Here is a 21,600-nt window from a genome sequence, read left to right as displayed (position 1 = left end):
GAGTGCTCCACTGAGACCACTGCACACAGGCCTTCATGATGTCACTTGAAAACGCCTGGGTGTCATCACCTCACCAGCATGGCGGGAGCTGTGTGGGGCGTGGGGTCCTGCATTCCCGCTCTGCGTGCTGCTTCCTGGCTGTGAGCACCGGCCACACCTGCTGCTCTGTGGACCCTCAGGGTTCAGAAGTGGTCTCTGTGCTGACCCTGGTGACTCCATGGGACAGAGGCGGTGACTACACGGCAGTCAAGCTGATGTGTGCATGCTTGTGTGAGCCTGTGAAGCCGCTGTCTTTGGTGAAAACTGGGGGACCGGTGTCTCCTATTTCAGCTTCCTGGGAGTTTGAACTTGTCAACCCCAGATCCGCAGAGGGACTGGGTGGGTCCAGAATGAGCAGAGGCCCAGTGGTTTGCGGTGTGGGGAGGATGCTCCAGAAGCAGTGACAGCTGGTGCTCCAGCTGATGCCACCTTGCAGTCACCCAGAGCAGACCCAGGGAGACCAACCGCCTTTCTGAAATTAGCTCCCCTAACTGGGCTGCTGTTGAGAATCAACAGGGCTCCTCACTGGCCTAGAAACGGCTGTTGCAGGTCCCACGCCCGTAGGGCTCCTGACTGGAGCAGGGACCTGGCTGGGCTCCCAGGGATGTGATGGGTGTGGGGGCAGATGCAGCGAGGCAGGGTCCCTTTGTGCTGGCTCTAGTGCTCAGGACGAGTCAGTGGTGTGTGGGGTGCTCTGACCCACTTTGAATAGGGTCCCCAAGGAGGACTTGGGGGGCAGGGGCAGGAAACGCCCCAACCCGATAGGACCTGCAGCCTGATTTGGTCCCAGTGCTACTCAGACCTGTGGCCTCGCTAGGCAGGGGCCAGAGATGAGGCCAACCTCTCACCTGGTCTGTTCTGAGTATGCAGAGCATGCTGGTGACACAGAGCCACCTGGTGCTGTCAGCTCCCCGCTTGGTCCTCCTGAAACCAGGCTCTCTTCCACATGGTGCCCCAGCAATGAAATGTGCAGCTGGGGCAGATCTGGCCCCATGTGCTGGCGTGATAAGGTCCGGTGAGAACACCTCCCCTGTGTCTGCAGCTTCGCTTCGGACCTTAGGGGTGGGGTCAGACCCTACACACAACCCTCCCATGGCAACAGGCCTGGTCTCTGGTGAGAAAATCTAAGTAGTCCATGCTGTAGAACCTAGGCCTGGCAGGAGACGGTGGGGGCCCAGCCTGCCAGCACCCATCCCAGGGTAGGTGTGGGACCCTCTCGACTACAACAGGCTGACTCCCCTCCTGAGGCCTCAGGGGATGTGCCTGCTTGTCTCCCATCCCTGGAAACAGCTGTCTGAGGTGAACATGGGGATAGGAAGATAAAAAAGAAACTATTTCACCCAGTTAAACAGAGCTCACAAGAAACTAGGTAGTTCTTGGATAATCTTTGGGTGTTTGAAAATGACTTTCAAAAGTAATTTAAGCTCTTAGACTCATGTTTGCAAAATACACAGTGAATGATTCCAGGGAATCACAGGTTGTAAGCATAAGCTGTGAGTCATAAAGTCTCAGGGCATTCACTCTGGTTAAGCAGTTTATTCTAATGGCTCTGCGGTCCACAGGTACTCTCCTTCCCCGCCTGCTCCAGTCCTCCCATGACACTGGCTCCTGCCAGCATGTGGGTCAGAAAGACGCACGTGGTCTATACCTTGGTGCTGCTGAGGTTCAGGAAGAGGCCCAGGGCCTGCACCTGCCTAAGCACCAAACACTCCAGTGCCCACAGGCCATGGGGGTCCCCTCCTGATGAGGCTAGTGTCACTCAGGGGTCCTGAGCATTGCTGGCAAGTCTACTGGTCTGCACCCACAAAGGGCCTTTCGCCAAGAAGGTGGGTGAGTGGGACGAATGCACAGGTCGGGCCACCAGTGCATTGTCACCCAGGCCTGGGCATGGCTCTAGGTTTTCTCTCTCGACCTGCAGCTGCACCCCCAGGTCTGTGCAGCACTGCAGAAAGTTCTACCTGATCATGGGGCAGCTATGTGAGTGGAGCTGGGGGTGTGTGGCGGGCCCCCCAATTCTGTCTCATAGCTGCCACAGCCACCTCCGTCCCCTGCCCAGTGGCCAAGTGTGGTGGGCCTTGCGCCTTCAGCAGGTACGTTTCTGGTCCCAAGTGATATGCCCACCATGTAGGGGTGGATGGAAGAGGCTCCTAGAAACAGTTTCAGTGCCCAGAGGTTTTCCACAAAAGCAGAGGAGACACTTTAGGGGACGTTGCTGTCAGCTGGGGCTGCCTTCCACAGTAGGGATGATGCCCAGCAGTGCTCACCGCCCAGAGTAGGTCTGATGAACTGGCTGAACAGGAAACTGAGGCCCTGGGGCTCTGGGCTTGCCCAGGTCTCACCCTCGGTTTTGTGTCCTTCATCTAGTGACTTCCCTCAAACACCTGGAATCCCTGCCATCTGCTCATTTCATCTGAAGCTGCAGAAGCTCTGGTGACTGCAGAGTGCAAGTAACTGAATGGGGACCCTCTACTATCACAAAGATCTCTCCCCAGAAAGGACCCCCGTCCTGTGCCAGGGGGCGAGGTCTCCCATGGGGACCGCGGACATCCTTCACCCCTCCCAGGTTCAGCGCAGGGCTCCCTCGCCTGGGCCACGTCTGCCACTTCTGGATGCAGTCTATGCAGACTGCTCTGCAGAACTTGACACCAGAGTTACAAGGAATCTAGAATGCAACCTCCCGGGGAAAGGTCTGTCATGTGAAACGGTGAAGGACCAAGCTAACAGGAGTCCACGCAAGGAGCAAACGCGGGAGCGCGTCCTGGACTGCGGAGCTCTCGGGGCGGAACCGGCGGGACGGCTCCGAGGTGTGCGCGGCTCGCTGCTCGGTTTCACAGGACGAATCTGCTCCGGGCTTGGCTTCCGGAGGACCCGGGCGGCGCGGAGCTGCAAGAGGAGCCCACGCACCGCGGGGCCCTGGCTGCTCGGCCGCTGGCAACGCAGGGCAGACTCGGGGGGCTTCCCCTCACGGCCAGGATTAGGACAGGGAACTCGCGACAGACACCGTTATCAGAAGACGAGGACTCCTAGGACGGAGGCTGACGGCCAGTTTAGCTAAAGAACTTAAGCGAAACAAGTTTCCGGCGTTCTTACTAGTGTTAACGTGCGATGTTTATCGTGAAGACAATACCGAGCGGCACCGCGAGGGAAGGCCCGGCAGCAGGCTCCAGGCACCTCCGCTGCTCCGCGATCCCCGCCGTCAACGCTCTTCCACAGCCCGCGGCGCTCGAAGCCCACTGCCGCCTTGGGAGATCCCTTCCGGGTCTAAGCGTGGGGGGGGCGGGGCACGCAGGGGGCCTGCCCCCCGGTCGAGGGGCGGGACTTCTGCGGGACGCCGTTCTGCGTGACGCAGCCATCTTGGAACCGGGCGGCGGCTGCGTCCTCTGTGGAGGCGTGGCCGGAACGGATGTGGTGTTGTCACCTGTCAAGCTCAGGTGTTCCCTTGGCCTGGCTTCTCGGGTTCCTGTTAAGTTATGGCAGGTGACCTTTGAGGTGGCCGGGCATCCCCCCTCCCCCCACGGCGGCACTGGTGAGCGAGACCGTCCGCCCGAATCTGTGAAAAAAGGGGAGATGAGCTGTCAGGGTGCCTCTGCCCAACCCATATCCTCCCTCTGAGGTCCCCCACCTCAGGTCCCACCTTTCAGGTCCCCTCCTCAAGTCCCTCCTTAGATCCCGCCACCTCAGGTCACCCCCTCAGATCCTCCCAAGTCCTCACCCCAGGTCCCCCGTCTCAGGTCTCCCCCTCAGGTACCACCCCTCAGGTCTCCCCCTCAGGTCCCCCCATCAGGTCCCCTCACTCAGGTTTCCCTCTCAGGTTCCCCCCCTCAGGTCTCCCCCCAGGTCCTCCCTCTCAGGTCCCCCCACTCAGGTCTCCTTCTCAGGTCCCCCCTCTCAGGTCTCCCCCTCACGTCCCCCCACTCAGGTCTCCCCTCAGATCCCCCCCTTTAGGTCTCCCCCTCAGGTCCCCCTCTCAGATCCCCCATTCAGGTCTCCCCTCAGGTCCCCCCAGGTCTCCCCATCAGGTCCCCTCTCAGATCCCCCTTCAGGTCTCCCCCTCAGGTCTCCCCCCGCCAGGTCTCCCCCTCTGGTCCCCCCACTCAGATCCCCTTCAGATCTCCCACTCAGGTCCCCTCCTCAGGTCTCCCCCTCAGGTCCCCCTCTCAGATCCCCCCTTCAGGTCTCCCCCTCAGGTCCCCCACCTCAGGTCTCCCCCTCAGGTCCCCTCTCAGATTCCCCCTTCAGGTCTCCCCTCAGGTCCCCCTCAGGTCTCTCCTCACTCAGGTCTCCCCGTCATGTCCCCCCACTCAGGTCTCCCCTCTCAGATCCCCCTTCAGGTCTCCCCCTCAGGTCCCCCTCAGGTCTCCCCCTCTGGTCCCCCCTCTCAGATCCCTCCCTTCAGGTCCCCTCTCAGATCCTCCTTCAGGTCTCCCCTCAGGTCCCCCACCTCAGGTCTCCCCTCAGGTCCCCCTCTCAGATCCCCCCTTCAGGTTTCCCCCTCAGGTCCCCCCGCTCAGGTCTCCCCCTCTGGTCCCCCCACTCAGATCCCCTTCAGATCTCCCACTCAGGTCCCCCTCCTCAGGTCTCCCCCTCAGGTCCCCCTCTCAGATCCCCCCTTCAGGTCTCCCCTCAGGTCCCCACCTCAGGTCTCCCCTCAGGTCCCCCTCTCAGATCCCCCTTCAGGTCTCCCCCTCAGGTCCCCCCATCAGGTCTCCTCCTCAGGTCTCCCCTTTGGTTCCCCCTCAGGTCTCCTCACTCAGGTCTCCCCGTCACGTCCCCACTCAGGTCTCCCCTCTCAGATCCCCCTTCAGGTCTCCCCCTCAGGTCCCCTGACTCAGGTCTCCCCCTCTGGTCCCCCTCTCAGATCCCCCTTCAGGTCCCCCTCTCAGATCCCCCCTTCAGGTCTCCCCCTCAGGTCCCCCTCTCAGATCCCCCCTTTAGGTCTCCCCCTCTGGTCCCCCTCTCAGATCCCCCTTCAGGTCTCCCCTTCAGGTCCCCCCTCAAGTCCCCTCCCCTCAGGTCTCCCTCTCAGGTCCCCCCCGTCAGGTCTCACCCTGTGGTCTCCCCCTCAGGTCCCCCTGTCAGGTCTCGCCTCTGGTCCCCCCCCTCTGGTCCCCGCCTCAGGTCCCCCCCTCAGATCCCCCCTTCAGGTCTCCCCCTCAGATCTCCCCTGCCAGGTCTCCCCCTCAGAACCCCTCTCAGATCCCCCTTCAGGTCTCCTCACTCAGATCCCCCCCTCAGGTCTCCCCCTCAGGTCCTCCCTCTCAGGTCCCCACCCCTCAGGTCCCCCTATCTCAGGTCCCCCCCTCAGGTCTCCCTCGTCAGGTGCCCCCTCCCAGGTCGCCTCCTCAGATTCCCCTCTCAGGTCCTCCCCCTAGGGTCCACCTCTCTCAGGTGCCCCAACTCAGATCCCCTTTCAGGTACCCCCTCAGGTCCACCCCTCTTAGATTCCCCCTCTAAGGTCTCCCCCTCAGATATCCCAACTCAGTTACCCCAACTCAGGTCTCTCCTCTCAGGTCTCCCCTCAGGTATCCCCTTCAGGTCCCCTCTGTCAAGTTCACCCTCTCAAGACCCACCACCTCAGATCCCCCCTCCGTCAGGCCCTCCCCCTCAAGTCCACCCCTCTCAGGTCTCCCCCTGCAGGTACCCCCTCTTAGGTCCTCCCTCAGGTCTCTCGCCTCATGTCTCCGCCCATCAGGTCCCCCCTTCTCAGATCAGCCCCTCCTGTCAGCTACTCCCCCTCAGGTGCCCCCTCTCAGTTCCGCTCTCAAACCTCCTCACCTAGGTCCCCTCTCAAGGGACACCCTCCCTCCTAAAGGGCTGTTCTGGACATCTGAGTGAGCCATGTGATTATTGTTCCAGGTGAGTTTTGAGGTGTGCCATGGAACTGGACACCAGGCAGTTTTTGTAAAACTAACAGGCTGAGCAGACAGTCGACAGGGGACAAAGCTTGTCTTCCATCGTGACTCAGTAAGGACTTTGGGCACTGTCCTGATGGCCTGTGGCTTGGATAGCAAGTAAGCCAGGATTGTAGGGAGGGGGAGGGGTGTGTTGGAGACAAAATTCAGTGAATCAAGGCACAGCAGCTGTAAAGCCTGGTCTCCTGGGATCTACATCCAGTCTTGCCCCACCACCATCTCCATTGGGAAAGGTTGTGGGGTCTGGGGGTGGAGGCCAGGGGTGCTGCTCAACACCCATGGGGGTGGGGGTCCACCACCGCCCTATCTTGGTGAGTCCTTGAGGCCCCCCTCTCCTTGTTTCTCCACAGCCTCTCCCTCCTCGAGCCCCCTGGCCTGGTCCTGGGCAGGGCCTGGGTTGTGCAGATGGCCAAGTTCCACTTTTGTCCATCTCTAATGGGCAAATGCACCAATGGCAGCACACGGCAAGAGGTGCTCCCCGTGGTATGTGGAGGTCCTGAGCAGTTCTTGGGCTGAGGTCTGTGGAGCTAGGTCTTTGGAGCTGCATCTCAGAGGAAGATCCCAGAAGCCCTGCCAAGACACAGTTTCATGTTGCATTTCACCTGAATCCCAAAAAGGCAGCTCCTGAAGTCCCATTACTGTGTGGTGGTGTCAGGCCATTCCATCTTCAGCTGGCTGGCTCACCCATGGCCCCTGCCTGGCCTTTGCCACTAGGTGGAGCCACAGGCCTACCCAATTGCTTCCCCACGTTGCAAACACCAGACCTGCCTTTCAAATTTAGCGTCAGGACTCTTCTTCAACTCTCCTAAATTTTTCAAGTTTCTGTTACATGGTGACATCTAGAGGTATTTAGAGACAAAAACAGAGCAGCTGTTACACTTAGGACTTTCACTTAAAACCAGTGATGATAAATCCAGTGCATGTAAACATCACAGTTTAAAGAAAAACAGCTTTATTTTCCCATCATTGGTGCAGATCCCTTAGAAGAGCTAGGTTATAACTACATGGCCAACTCAAGTTCTTTCTGCTGTTCTGTCCACATTGATTTGCTGCTTTTTGGTTCTTTTTGTTGAAAGATAAGGAAGGTTAAACATAAAATATTTAATTTTATGAGGATAAACAATCTTGCAGAAACCTGGTTTGTAATCACAGTTACTCTGCCCCATGAGTCTTGCTGAGGCTCAGATATTCGGGATTCTCAGAGGGCAGTGTCTGTGTTAGAGACTGTGGGTGACTGCGAGGGTCCCAGTCCTTTCAACTTTTGGGGTCTGAGGAGAGACTGGGCTGCTGTGATTACGGGGGCATCTTGCTACTTAAAAAAAGGTAATTAATAGACTGTAACTTTTTTAGAGCACTTTTAGGCTTACAGAAAAACGAAGTAGAAAGCATGGTGTCCCTGTGTGCCCCCTGCCCTTCGCATCCCTTGTAGCTAGCCTCTACTCGTTACAGTTATGAACCAACGCCAGCACAGTGTCAGGTGGCATCCTCTTCCTGCAGCAGGTCCCCTGTCATGTGTGGTCCTTGCATCTCCCAGGCTCCTCTGGAATAGGGTCTCTGACTTAGTTTTGACTGCCTTGGCCATTCCGAGGTGTGCTGGTCAGGGATTTTGCAGGATGCCCCTCACCTGGGGTTTGTTGGATGTTTTTCTCTTGGTTGGGCAAGGAGATGGTGACTGCTGCTTGGATCATGACCTTTCTGTACATCCTGCTTCCTTCTCCTGAGATTAAGAGGGCCTGGAGGCACAGAACAGGGTCCTTCCTGTCCTCAAAGGGAGAAGGAGGGGGAAAGGGGCGAGTGCTTGAGGGGATGGCAGCGGGGGCCAGGAGAGCACGCGGTGTTGGAGAGGCAGCAACAACAAAGCAGGGCTGAGGGAACTGGCCTGACACCCTTGAGCACCTAGTGGAGCACCTGGTGAGGAGCCCTGCAGCCGCTCCCGCCTGAGGCCTCATTTCAGAGAGAGCCAAGACTCTGCTTGGTGAGGGGCTCCTTGGTCACAGTGGTTGGGCTCTGTCTGGGCAGCACATGTTCTCCCAGCTCGGTTCCCTGGATCCAGTGGGCAAACAGCCTGCTCTCTCCCTGCCGGGCTTGGCCTCAGGTGAGCTAGTAGGATTGTGAGTTCAGGCTGCTGTCTCTTCAGAACACCCCCTTTAGCTTTTCTGGGAGTTCTCGCTCTGGCCTCAGGGCCTTGAGCTACTGCTTTCATCTGCTTTGCCCTTTAGGGTTCACGTGTGGATTTGTGTTAGTTGTGGGTGACCAGCTCCTGCTGAGGGGCTGGAGGCTCCATGGGGAGCAGGCAGGAGAGGGTGGGGAGCGTGGGTGTGCGCACAGACGAGGCAGTGACTGCAGGGCTGGCAGACACTCTGGGCTGAGTGGGTTGGGCTGGATTGGGGGGTGGGGGCGCCCCTGAAGGTCATCCCTGTCGCCTCCCCAGTGCTTGGGGTGGAAGTGGCTTGGAATCACATGGCCATCTGGTCCTTACCCCTCACTGTGCTGGTGACAACTGGTTTGTAGAAAAGCCTGTTTCCTAGAAAAAGTGCCTTTGGTTCCATTCTTCACTGACACATCCTTACTGAGTGAGGATGCTGAGTGAGGATCAAGGCTCCTGTCTTTTCATAAATGTTTTTAGTGAGTCTCTGTTTCCCATTGTCCCTCAGACACAGCTGATGGGAAGTCTTCCCATTTGTAGGACCCGCTTAGGCAGCCCCCTGCCCTGGACATCAGGATGTGGTCGAAGAGGTTCCTGCTGCCTTTGACAGACAGTCTCTTGACTGACCGCTTTTTTTTAGTTGACTCACAGCTTCTTCCAGCCCCTCCACCTGTGTGCACCCCCTTGCCCCATGGCCTCCCCATCTGAGGAATCTGATAGCATTTAAAGCAGAAACACAACCAGCCCTACCCCCAGAAATTGAACTCTTTGTCATTTATCTTCAGAAAAGCACACCAAATGTTGAGTGTGGGTCACCTGGATTGCTTCAATTGTGGGTGAACAGCCAGAAGTTCCCATTTTAATATCCACACGCCACCTTTCTCCCTTCCTAATGGGGATCAGAGGCGCTTTGTGCATGACAGAGACCACCCCATTTCACTGCTTGAGAGCTCAGAGCTCTGTGTGTCAGAAACAGAGGGAGGGGGGCTTCCCTCCTGGTCCAGTGGTTAAAAATATGCCTTGCACGCAGAGGACGCCTCGGGAATATCCCACATGCCACAGGGCAACTAAACCTGTGGGCCACAGCTATTGAGCCCTTGCTCTAGGGCCTGAGCTCTGCAACAAGAGAAGCCACTGCGATGAGAAGCCTGTGCAGCACAATGGGAGAGTAGCCCCTGCCCGCTGCAACTAAAGAAAGCCTGTGCAAAGTGATGAAGACCCAGTACAACCAAAAAAAAGAAAAAAAGAAACAGTTAAGAGAAAGGAAAGCAGCATGGCCCTCTGCTGACTTTCTCCCATGAGTCTGGGAGTTGGACTGACATTTGGTCTAACTGACGTTTCGGGAATGGGTCTTATTTTGGAGCCAGACTGCTGGGATTGACACTCTGCTGTTGTCCCCTCCCATTTTGTGTGGCTTCAGCTTTTCTGTGCCATGGTCTCTTTCCTTGTGAACTGAGGTTAACCCCACAGGGTGTGAGGATTAGATAAATTGGTACATTAAAAGGGCTAGTGGTCAGTGCTTTGTAAATGTGAGCCCAAGGTGATTTTGATGGTGCTGGTTTTGGTTATGATAATGGTGAGGATGATGGTGGGGATGATGGTGGTGATGGTGATGGTAGTTTTGGTGAGGATGGTGGTGGTGATGATGATGGTGGTATTTGTGATGATGGTCATGGTGATGATGGTAGTGATTTTGTTAATGGACCTCGCAGCTTTGACTGGGTCTACTGCTAACTGCTGGGACCCAGCTCGAGGATGCCAGACCCCCATCCCATAGAACCAGTTCTAGCTCCACTCTTTCCAGCCACTTGACTTTGACTGTGGAGACATGTGGGACTGTAGTGTGGGACTTTGACTGTGGAGACGTGTGGGACATTCTGTTTCATCTCCTTAGAGTAATTTTTCTCATATTAGAAAAGAAACACGTATATAGGAATACAGTGGGTCCCATGTAAAAACAAACAAGATTTGTGTAAACTCAAATGTCAAAACATAATTCAGAGGATTATGAAAGGACTCACTGCTTAGTCTTTTTTGGGTCTCTTTTGGTGCCCCAGTACATACTGAATTGACAAAATATTTGGGTCATAGACATTTCCAAGCACAGGTCTTATGTAGGAACTTAAGCATGCTTGTGTCTATATTTTTTTGGAAAAGGAGGGGAATTTATTCATTTTATTCCCAGTGGAAAAAACTCTGATACATCAGGACAGAATTCTTGCCTTTGCTATTGTTGCAAAACTTTATCAGGTGCTCTGAACACAACCATGGTTTCACTGGAAGAATAAACCCTGGAGAGATGGGGTGCTGGAGGTGAGTGGGGGTGGGGGTGGTACATGTGAGCCACTCAGCACCATCGGTGTAGCCAGGGTTCCAGGAAGCAGCCCGCTGAAGGGTTTCTGTCAGAGGGTGTTCTTGTGACCTGTACTTGAGCATCGTGGACCAGGGGCCACTGGCCCGGCCTGGAGGGGAGGCTTTGGTATGTCCGGCCGCCCCCTTCCTTGGCTCTGTCGGTGGCTTCCTGGAGTGAGGACCCAACACCATTCATCTCCTCTGCTCCCCAGTGGGCTCCCAGGTTGCCAGGCAGGGGGGCCACACTCCCCTCTTGACTCCTTCATTCAGTATATGTTCTAATCAGCCTCATGTGGGAGATCAAGCAGCCCTTAAAGGATCTGCTGTACCTGGCTTTGGAGGGAAAAGCAGATGGCCCACACAGCAGCAACTCTTGCTGACCCAGGGGACTTGGTTGGTGCTGGGTGACAGGGTGAACATGTGTAGTTATGGGTCCTGAAGGGGATCAGGCTGTGCCATGCCAAAAATACAGCGCCTTGGGGACTTTCCTGGTGGTCCAGTGGTTAAGACTCTGCGCTCCCAATGCAGGGCGCTGGGGTTCGATCCCTGGTCAGGGAACTAGATCCTACATGGCAGCTAAAGATCCTGCATGCAGCAACTAGCACCCAGTGAAGCCAAAAAATCTTTAAAATTTCAAATAAAGATTTTATAAAACTTAAAAAAAATAGGATTAACACAACAAAACAGTACAAAATACAGCATCTTGATGTGAAGTTTATTTTGAGCTGAAGGCATGCAAGAATCAACAGATGCATAAAGAGGGCTTTTTGGAGCGTCCCTCATCTGACTAAGAGCAGCTTCTGGGAAGTCAGGCAGTGGTAAATTCCTTCTGTGGGGGGTCTGCTCCCAGGGGACACTGGGAATAAGTTCTATCCCAAGTCCCTTCTAGGGGACATTATCACATACATTGTTACGTTTCGATTATTCTCTTAAAACCCATTTGTCTTTCCTGAAGAGATTTGCTTTTCCTGTAAGAAGGCTTTTCTCCTGGCTCCCTTTTCCCTATTAAGTTAGGTATATAAGCATCTAATTGAAACCATTTATAGAGCCAGCTACTTTTCTGGGCTCCCATGTGCATACAAATGAACTTGTTCTTCTGTTAATCTGTTGTCAGTTCAGTCCACACACCTTGGTTACTACCCTACTGCCTCCTTCACCACAGAGGCTCCCTGACTTGGCCAGACTTGGGGATGGGGTGAGGCGATGGGGGTGGAGGGGGCCGGGGCCAGGACTGAGGAGCCCCACGCCCTCCCTCTTCCCCCGCTCCGCTCCCCTTGTGTGTGATATGCACAGAAACTCAGCAGTGAGTGGGAAGGTCAGACAGGTGATGGCTTTTCATCAGAAACAAAAACACTGTCAGGTGGGAAGGTGAGTGAGAGGAGAGGTCCAAGGGAAGGCAGATGGGGGGTTACAGAGAAGGGAGAGATACTCTTTCTACAGGGCAGGTGATTTGTTGTGGTCTGGGGGACTTCACATATCGGAAAATTGAAAAAAAAATGTTAGTTTTTCCCTCTAATTTTGGTTCGAAGTGGGTTCACAATGTCCCACGTAAGAAAAGGCAGTTTGCCGTGTCCCACCCCCACACCTCGAACCTGTCTCCCTGGCCTCAGAGAGAACCGCCAATCCATCAGCTCCATTGCCTGGGCCACGGGGAGCCAAGGGGCTTCAGGCAGCTCTGGTGACCCCTGCCCTCAGGAGGGGCAGGCAGCCACCCTTGCGCAGGACGCCTGCACCTCGTCTTGGAGGCCACATCTTAACCAGGCGCAGATGCACTGGGCTGAGGTTTGCTGAGATGACTTAGAATGTTTCTTTTTTTTAACTTTGTTAATTATTTTTGACTGTTCTGGGTCTTTGTTCTGCAAGCAGGCTTTCTCTAGTTGTGGAGAGTGGGGACTTCCCATTGCAGTGGCTTCTCTTGTAGGGGAGCACAAGCTCAGTAGCTGTGGCTTGCGGGCTCTATAGCTTGGCCCCACAATTGTGGTGCATGGGCTTAGTTGCCTCTTGGCTGGTGGGATCTTCCAGGACCAGGGCTCAAACCTGAATCCCCTACTTCGGCAGATGGATTCTTAACCCCTGGACCACCAGGGGAGTCTTTGTTCAGGTTGCAAGTGTGAGAGGTCATACCCGTGTTTTCATGTAGGTACAGGATAACGTAGTTTCTGAATTTCAGGGAGCTCCTTTAAATCAAGCTGGTTTTCCAGGGTGAGACACTATAGAATGAAAGAGAGTTAAGATGAAAAGGGCTTTAGCACAACTCTCTAGCATTGCGTGTGCTTGGAGCACATCTGTTGAGAATTGTGTGGGCCCTGCTTTTGTGGAAACGAATCTGAATTGCCTGTTTATCAAAGGAGGAAAATAAGGGGATACTGAGCCCGTGGCACAGGGAATGGACGTGGTGCTGCAGCTTTGAAGTGGCAGAAGAATATTTGTCAGTACTGTAAGCTTAGTGGTGGCATCTGCTATCGCCATGTGTTTTCTGGCTTTTTCTGATGAATTTTGGTTCTTCGGGCCCTCTCTGGGATTGAAGGTGGCGGTGGGCTCGGGTTTCAGTGATGTGGAAGCCCTGATCGCTGTCTTGTGTTATGTGGCTTGAGGTGTTAACCTGGCCTCTGGGTCATTCCTTCTGCCCTGGGATAACTGGGATCCATCTCTTCCCAGGAGAAAACAAAATATTAAATATATTGGATGATGATGTCCTTTGATCAAAGATCCTTAAGAAGGGAACACCCAGGAAGGAGATCATTAACAGGCTGAGATCATTCCCTCTGTTTCCAAACACTGACCAAAGACCATAGCCTGTGCACTGGAGGGCCCTGTGAGCCTCACGGAGTAGTAGGACCCCACATGCCCCAGACTCCTACATGCAGGGTTACAGAAAGATGAGTGGAAACGGGAGAAAGACAAACAACCCAGTTCAAAAATGCACCAATAGGGGCTTCCCTGGTGGTCCAGTGGTTGGAACTCTGTACTCCCAATGCGAAGGGCATGGGTTCAGTCCCTAGTCAGGGAACAAAGATCTTGCATGCTGCACATTGTGGCCTAAGTAAAGTTTTTTTTGGGGGGGGCATGCCTTGTGGCATGTGGGATCTTAGTTCCCCAACCAGGTATTGAACTCGCATCCTTCTGCAGTGGAAGTGCAGATTCACAAATACTTCCCCAGAGAAGATAAGGCCAACAAGGACATGAACAAATGCTTGACAGAATGCAAATCTGAGCCACCATGAGATTCCACTCACCCCCTCTCTGGTGGTTATAATAAAAATGCAAAATGACAAGTGCTGGCAAGGATGTGGAGAAATTGGTACCCTTGTGCATGGCTGATGGGGATGTAAAACGGTGTAGCAGCTGTGGGAAACAGAGTTTCCACGGAAGGTTAAGCACAGTCACCAGGTGACCCAGCAACTCCACTCCTGGGTACATACCCAAGAGAATTGAAAATGGGCACCTGAACAGATATCTGCCTGCCCACGGTTTTTCCTGCAGTTACAGCAGCTGTGAGGTAGAAACAGCCTGGGTCCATTGATGGATGGTGGATAATTGGAGTGAAGTTGTCCATACAAGGGGTGTCATCCAGCTGTGAAAAGGAGCGAAGCGCCCACACACTACATTGTGGACGGACTTCAAAACCACTGTTCGAAGTGAATGAAACAGACAGAAAGGGCCACATACCTGACATGTGTTCACTTGTGTGAAACATTCAGAACAGGCAAACTGAGAGACAGAAAACAGATTAGGACTTCCCTGGTGGTACAGTGGATAGGAATCTGCCAGCCAGTGCAGGGGACACAGGTTTGATCTCTGATCTGGGAAGATCCCACATATCTCAGGGTGGCTGAGCATGCACGCCACAACTGCTGAACCCGCTCGCCACCACTAGAGAAAGCTGTGCGCAGCAACGAAGACCCAGCGCAACCAAAAGTAAATAAGTAAAACTATAAAAAAAGAAACCGGATTAGGGGCTGGGGTGGGGTGGGGAGTGAGTGCTAATGGGTGCAGAGTTTCCTTTTGGGGTGATAGAAATGTCTGGAACTAGCCAGGTGTGATGTTTGTACGAGGGAGACTAGTGAGACTCCTTTCCCGTCTGTCTGAGTGAGGACGGCGTGCAGGGGATGTTGTCAGAGAGCAAGTGTGTTGTGCTGAAAGGCTGCATCTCCATCAGCCCTCCCCACAGGGTGTCCCTGAGCGGAAAGCAGTAAACTGGGCTCCCTAGCTGGAGGAGGAGGTTTCCCTTGGTGGCAGCGAGGGGCACGGAGGTCCAGGAGCCGCGCTACAGCCCCATGGCCTCCCACGTGGCCAGTTCTCTCGGCAGAGTCAGCTGCGGCAAGTTTTGTGTGGCGGTTAGACATCTTCCCGGCAGAATCCCCGGAGAATTCTAAATTTCAGTTGCACTCTCTAAATTTTCATTAAGAGCTTTCACCCAGAGAAAATGATGGATTAGATTTTATCACTGGAAAGAAGCCAGATAAAATTAGCTGCCTTTTAGTCCCCACGGCACCCCCCTCACTCCCTGCTTTTCTTTAAAGTCTCTGCTTTTCTCTCTTGGTTCCCAGGAAACAGGTGCCTGCGGATGTTTATTCGTTGAAAATACTGATGTTGGAGGCTGCCTTTGAGCCTCTCTGCTTTTGTTCCTTCAGTGATTTTGCTTTTACTCCAATCTCCTCAAGTCTGGACAGCTTTGGGCCTTGGGCTCTGCATTGGAGAGTGTGTGGTTTCTTTCTTCTCCTCAGTAAAGCTTGTTTGTTGTTAGAACTTTATAGCCGAAAGCTGTAGAATATTTTTGCTGCACGAAAGAAATTCCTTGTCTGTCTTTTCTTTTCTCTCCCAAATTCTCCTTCTTGGCAAAGTTAACCTGTGTCTCATCCATCAAAGTGCAGTTAGGAGTTTGCCTCCCAACAGCCACTTTTAGCAAAGCTAGCTTTGAGAGGTGACTGTCTTTTGTTACCATGTGTGGATGGTGAATTGTGAAAACAGCTGTTATTTCTTCCCACATCAGTACAAGGAAGTCAGATTATTCTGCACAAAAACTCAGGCTTAGATCAGTCTGGAGGAGCTGAAACCATCGGGGAAGCCGGGGGCGAGGACATTGGAGTTATTCATGCGGGTGTGGGTTCCTTTAAATTCCACGTGCTTTTGGCTTCTTTAGCACAGGCACTAAAACTGAAACAATAATGAGCATGGCCCCTGCCCAAGGATGGGGATTCCTAGGTGGCTCAGTGGTAAAGAATCTGTCTGCCAATACAAGAGACGCAGGAGACAGAGGTTTGATCCTTGGGTTGGGAAGATCACTGGAGAAGGAAATGGCAGCCGGCTCCAGTATTCTTGCCGGGAAAATTCTGTAGACTGTGGAGCCTGGTGGGCTACATTCTGTGGGGTTACAAAGAGTCAGACACAACTGAGCACATAGTGTGTTTGTGTGTGTGTCCGCGTGTGCACATGCTCAAGGATGACATGCAAATAAACGCATGAAGCATCTGTATCTTTTCATGATTGTTAAGTCAGTTTTTCCAGAAGAGTGATTTTTCAGATGGGTACCCTGCCCCCATTTTTAGGAGACTCTGTCAGGACTTTGAGACAATATGGCTTGAAAGAAAAGTCACATTAAATTTTATGTTATGGTTTGCATTTGGAAAATTTTCTAAGAATAAAACTTATTTTTATTTCACACTATTAACTCTGGATCAGAAAGTATGACAGCGTCTTCCTGGCTATTAAGGCTGTGTGGAATATACTAAGAGGGTGAGCTTCGGGGCAGGGAGAGGCAAGTACGGATGGGACTTTCTCTGATGAGCACCAGGACCCTTTAGCGTTGCAGTGGCTCCCTTTCACTGTCTGCCTGCAGTTCTGTTACTTGCCACTAGATGCATGTGAGTGCCCTTCATGACTGCAGTCATTTGGCTGATGCATCTATTCCTGGCAGTCAGTACATAGGTATAAATTCCACGTAGAGTTCAGCAGAGATGTTGAGCAGGTTTCAGATGCCTTGCCCCACGTGTCCCAGCATCTTAAATTAATTGTCTGGGAAAAGGAGATTTTTGTGCTGTGTTGCGATGCAGGCGGATCCCAGTGTGTGTTCCCTGGAGCCTGGGAGGAACCTGGAGTCGGGGGCTGAGGTGAGAAGGACCCATTCATACACGAAGGGCTTTCCCGGTGAAAACCTTTGATCCTCCTCCTGTGGTGCCAGTCCCGGCAGACTCTCAACACCCACCAAAGCATTCCTTCTGCCTCCCACCCCTAAATTTAAATGTCATCCCAAAGGTGTTCTCCTGGCAGCTGAAAGGAAGATTTCACAGTCAATTTTATTGGTTTCTCGACTCTGTTTCACGATGATGCCGAAACCCCTAGGAACGTTTTTGAGACCGTGGTTTCAGGCCTCGATAAATCACTAAAACTGGGGGCCTAAGACAGCACTGGTTCTCTCGCAGGCTGGAGCTGGAATCAGAGATGGCGCTGTCTCGGGGCCATGCCCCCTCTGGAGGCTGACAAGGCTGCAGCAGAGATCCAGGCTTGCCCAGCTCCTGGGGCACCAGGTGTCCCTGACCCGAGGCCATGTCACTCCAGCCTCTGCCCCCATCTTCATGTGGCTTCTCCTCTGTGGGGATGCCAGTCATTGGATTTAGAGCCACCCTGATCCAGGATGATCTCGTCTTAAAGCTTCTTTACTTCATTCCATCTGCGAGGACCCCGTTGCCACGTAATGTCATGATCTGATGTTCAGCTTATGTTGGTTGTGTTTTACAGTTTTCTGTATCTGTGATGTTTTGGCATCTTAAGGAACCTAGCTTCTAGACCCCACCCACCTCCTTATCCAGCCCACACACTATGCCAGCGTTCCCCCTGCCCTTGGTCACCCAGGACCAGGGCCCAGACAACTGGGGACAGCCCCAGAGCCCTTGGCCCCCAGGACGGAGAAAGGCTCTTCTAGGCCTCCCCCGGCTCCGGCTTCCACTCTTGTGCTTCCCTGTGGCCCTGCACATGTGGCTCCATCTCTGGGGTCTGTGAATTTGATAAACTTGGCTTTCTCCAGATGTTCTTCTGTGGCCACACCTGACCGACTGTCTCATGAGAGAGTACACAACAGCCTGGGCATGAATCATGGTGAATGTGGGTATTTGGGGACACTCTTAAGCCCCCCGTTTGGACTGCACATGTGTACATCGGTGTTGGATCAGCAGGTCTGGCCACTGTCCCCCTCCCTTGATGTACCCTGGACTTGGGGGCTGGTCACCTGCCGGGCTGACTCTGTCCCAAGGCTGAGGCCCCAGGAACCTCCATCTGGGCTCTGAGGTGCTGCTGACTCAGTGCATTTCAGATAAGCAGGAAGTTCCTGGGAGGAAAACCACAAGCTTTATTTTTATTTAATTCCAGCTATTCTGTGGTTTTTGGAGATGGCCTTTAAAGATTTGTGTTTGATTTTTATCTCAAAGAGAATGCAGAAGAGCCCATGGGTTGGGGTCCAGAGAAAATACACACTGAGAAGAGAAGCAGCGAGCTTGCACCATGCAGCTGTGGGCAGGATGGGCCTGGGGGACAACCCCCCGGAGGTGGAGCGGCGACTAGGCTGGTGCTGCTGCCAGAGGCCCTGCCTGGCTGCGCAGGTCGGTCCCACAGGCCGGTGGGCTCAGTGGGCTGTTGGATTTTAGGCGAGGTCTCTTTCATTGTCCCTAGCCCAGAAAGCACACCAGGCTTTCCCCCTGTCTGGCCATTGTGAAGGTGACTGTGCCTCAGGGGTCCTGTTCAGTGTCGTGGGGGACCAACTGGAGGATGGAGACTTCCCAGAAAACACTGTAGGGGCGTCCCTTTGGGGCAGGTCAGAGGGCCGGGGAGAGAAGGAGGGCCTTCAACCCAGGCCGGCCAAGCGCCACTGCTCTGGCTACAGCCCTGCCAGGGAGCAGCTTGCCGGATAGCAGGCCTCCCAAACCACCCTGAGAGCAGCGCTCTCGCCTGGGCTCCGAGTCCCTGAGGCCTTCCCGCTGTGGCCGCCCTCCCCGACTCTGGATCCTGGGAGAGTCTCTGTGTCTAGGGAGGGTCACCAAGTTCTTAGGGAAAAATCAAAGCAAATTCACGATAAAAGCTCATCTGTGCTTTAGGGAATTTGGGCGGGGAGACACTTTGACAGATTGGTGCACCCCAAGCCCACCGCAGTGGACCCCGTGCTGGCTGGGGAGGCTTGTGGCCCTGGAGCACAGGCCAGTGTGCAAACGTGTTCATCTCCTCTGGATTTGGTGACTTTCAGCTTTTGGAGGATGGGAGCCCTAGCCTTGTGGGGACCCAAACTTCAGTCTGTCTGATGTTGCCTCAGGACAGGGGGTTCACGCGTGTGCCTCTGTGAAGGATCGTTGCCTGGCACTGCTTGTCAGGAGGCTGTAGTTGCCACGTGGCTTGTTTCTGGCTGTGTGGACTCCAAAGGTCTTACTCCTTGCTGGAGTCTCCATTCGTTCATTCATTCAATGTCCTATTTCCTGCTCCTGCCCCAGCATCTGGGCCTTGGCCAGTGGGAGCCCCCCTCCTTTCTGGATGACAGGTGTCCGAGCTCTGCTGTCCCCGTGCCACTCTGAGGAGCCTCGGGCCCTCCAGTGGGAGGGGACTCTGGACGAGCTCAGGGACATGGGAGGGCGCACACACACGTTTGTCCATGCACCTCTGTCTGTAGCCACTTGGATTGAAACTGAGTTCATGCCCGTGTGCCTCTGATGCCCCCAGTTCCACAGCCTCGCTGCCTCTGTGTGGGATGCATGTCCTCAACACGGAATCCCAGTCCCGCCACTCAGAGCACTTGTCTCTGTTCCTCCGCTCTGTGGCATCCATCCCTCGTGAGGACCTGCCTTGATGCCTTGCCTGGAGAGGACAGAACTGCTCTGGAATAAGTGAATAAGGAGGCGGGAAGGACCTGCACAGTGAGGGTGTACCCCTGCCCCCACCATGGGAACTTTGGCTCCACCGCCATCTGCTGTGGATAGAGTCACATCACCTGCTGAAGAAGGAATTCATAGGGCCAGGACTCCATCTTAGGCCTGTTCATGCTGATCATGCTCGGCCACCTTTCCAATGGACTCTGAACTCTGTGTGAAAACAACAACAGAAGGATAAGACCCCCTCCAGACAGGAGAACCTTGAAGATCGTATCTAGGTTACTCATCACCTAAGAGAAAACACACCAATCACCCCTTCCTTCAGACAGGCCGTAAGTTTTTCTGTATCTTTTCTGTGTCTATTGGAGTGTAACCTTGGGTTTATTGATTATTGGCTAATTGTTTGACTGTTTGAGCACATAGCTCATGAATGATGGGATTATTGGGATTGTATTTTCCTTGGTTTATGTAAGGAATTTGGAGTGGTGGGTTCAGACACGTACACATGGGGTATAAAAGATTTTCACAAATGCTGGTCGGGGTCCTTGGCTAAGAGGAGACTGCCTTGGGCCCGCCGGTGTAATAAACTGCATTCCACTATCTGCATTGTCCTTCTGAGTGAGTTTGTTTCCCGGAACGCGTGGCTACAACACTGCCTCAGTTTCCTTCTCTTGAGAATTGGGGTAACAGTGATGCCTGGTTGTTGGAAGAAGGTCATTTATGTAACGATGGACGCAGGCCTGGTGAGCCCTTGAAGCTGGGGTGTGTGCTTGTGCACATGTGTGTACATGCGTCTGTGTGTACGTGCGTCTGTGTGGGCACGTTGGCGTGGCTCGGGCAGTGATGTGCAGAAGCAGGGTCAGGCGAGTCAGCTCAGCAGCTGTTTCTGCACTTGTGCCTGAGGTGGGGCCCTGCCTGGCTCCTTGGGCCAGTGGCTGCCCTGCTGACCACCAGCCTCTCTCAGCAGACACAGCTCTGCTTAGGAGCGCTGGTCACCTGGGGTGGCTCTGCAGGTGGACACTGTGGTCACTGGGCTTTCTGCCGGGCGCTTTGTCACTGTCCCCTCAGCTCTCTGGTCTGGACCCTAGCCCCTCTGGCGGCACTGAGCGCACAGACCCTGTCCATCTGTCTGCCGAGCCGCACTTCCTGTCTGCCGCTGCCTGTCCCTGCTCACCCCTCCTAACTGCCCCAGGCCCTGCTGGGCCCATTTCTTGGTTTCCTTTTGGGGGCCCCCTGCGCATCCTGATTAGCATTTGAAAGAGCCCACATTTGCACTTAACAAGCCCGAGGTGGTTTCTGGCTGCAGTGCAGCCGAGTCTGCATCCTGTGACAGGGACAGACTCGGGAGGGGCAGTCTCAGCCCCTGGGCTCCCTGTCTGGCTGATGGGTCCCTCGGATGTTTGCACCTTGGACTCAGGCCTGTTTGCTTTCAGGGTCTGTTCCTTTCCCAGGGCTGCCTAAAAACGCCACAGGCTTGGGGGCTCGAGTCCCTTCACAGTCTGGAGGTCGGAGGTCAGATCAGGCCACTCTGTGGCTCTGGGGAGGCTCTTGCTGCCTCATCCACCTTCTAGGGCTGTCCACGGCCCTTGGTGTTGGTCTTGTCTTCACACCGGTCTGGCTGTGTCTCTCGTCTTCCTGTTGCAGGAAGGGGGACCCCTTCCAGAGCCTGAGAGTGGGCGCTTGTCTAACCTTTGGTGAATGAACTGTCCGAGGAGACCGCGTGCTGGCAAAGCCAGAGACTATTGGGGGGGCGCCTGGGCCCAGGAGCACTGCTCAGAAGCGTGGCGCCTGGTCCCTCCGGGTTGTCTGTCCAGTCATCCTGACTCGGGGCGCTTCCTGGCGGTGCACATGTTGCTCAGCCAAGGTGGACTCCAGCGAGGAGGACTCTGGGAGGTTGTAGGACCTGTGGGCTGGTGTCGTCTCTCTCCTTCTGACCTTTCCCAAATTATTTCATTTGGTGGTAACTCGTTAGTTCCATATTCCTTACCAGGACTTGCTGCTGTAAGAGCACTCTCACAGGTGGTTTCTATCTTGCCTGGCCAGGGTGGGTGGTTTCAGTCTCTGTTTTCCCTAACACTCCTCCTGTAAGTCCTCCAGTCTTAGGGGATCAGGGCTGCCTTCCTCCAGGGGGGCCTCATCTTCTGCATCATTGGCAGATGGATTCTTTACCACTGCACCACCTGGGAGGCCCCAGGAGGCGGGAGCCTTATCTTAAGGCCCCGGTTCCAGACAAGGTCACCTTCTGAGATGCTGGGGTCAGGATGTCAGCATCTACTTTTGGGGGACACAGTTTAGCCCATAG

Source organism: Bos mutus, chromosome 25 (assembly GCF_027580195.1).
Source record: "Bos mutus isolate GX-2022 chromosome 25, NWIPB_WYAK_1.1, whole genome shotgun sequence".
Classification (NCBI taxonomy): domain Eukaryota; kingdom Metazoa; phylum Chordata; class Mammalia; order Artiodactyla; family Bovidae; genus Bos; species Bos mutus.
Note: the sequence above shows the minus strand (reverse complement) of the source record.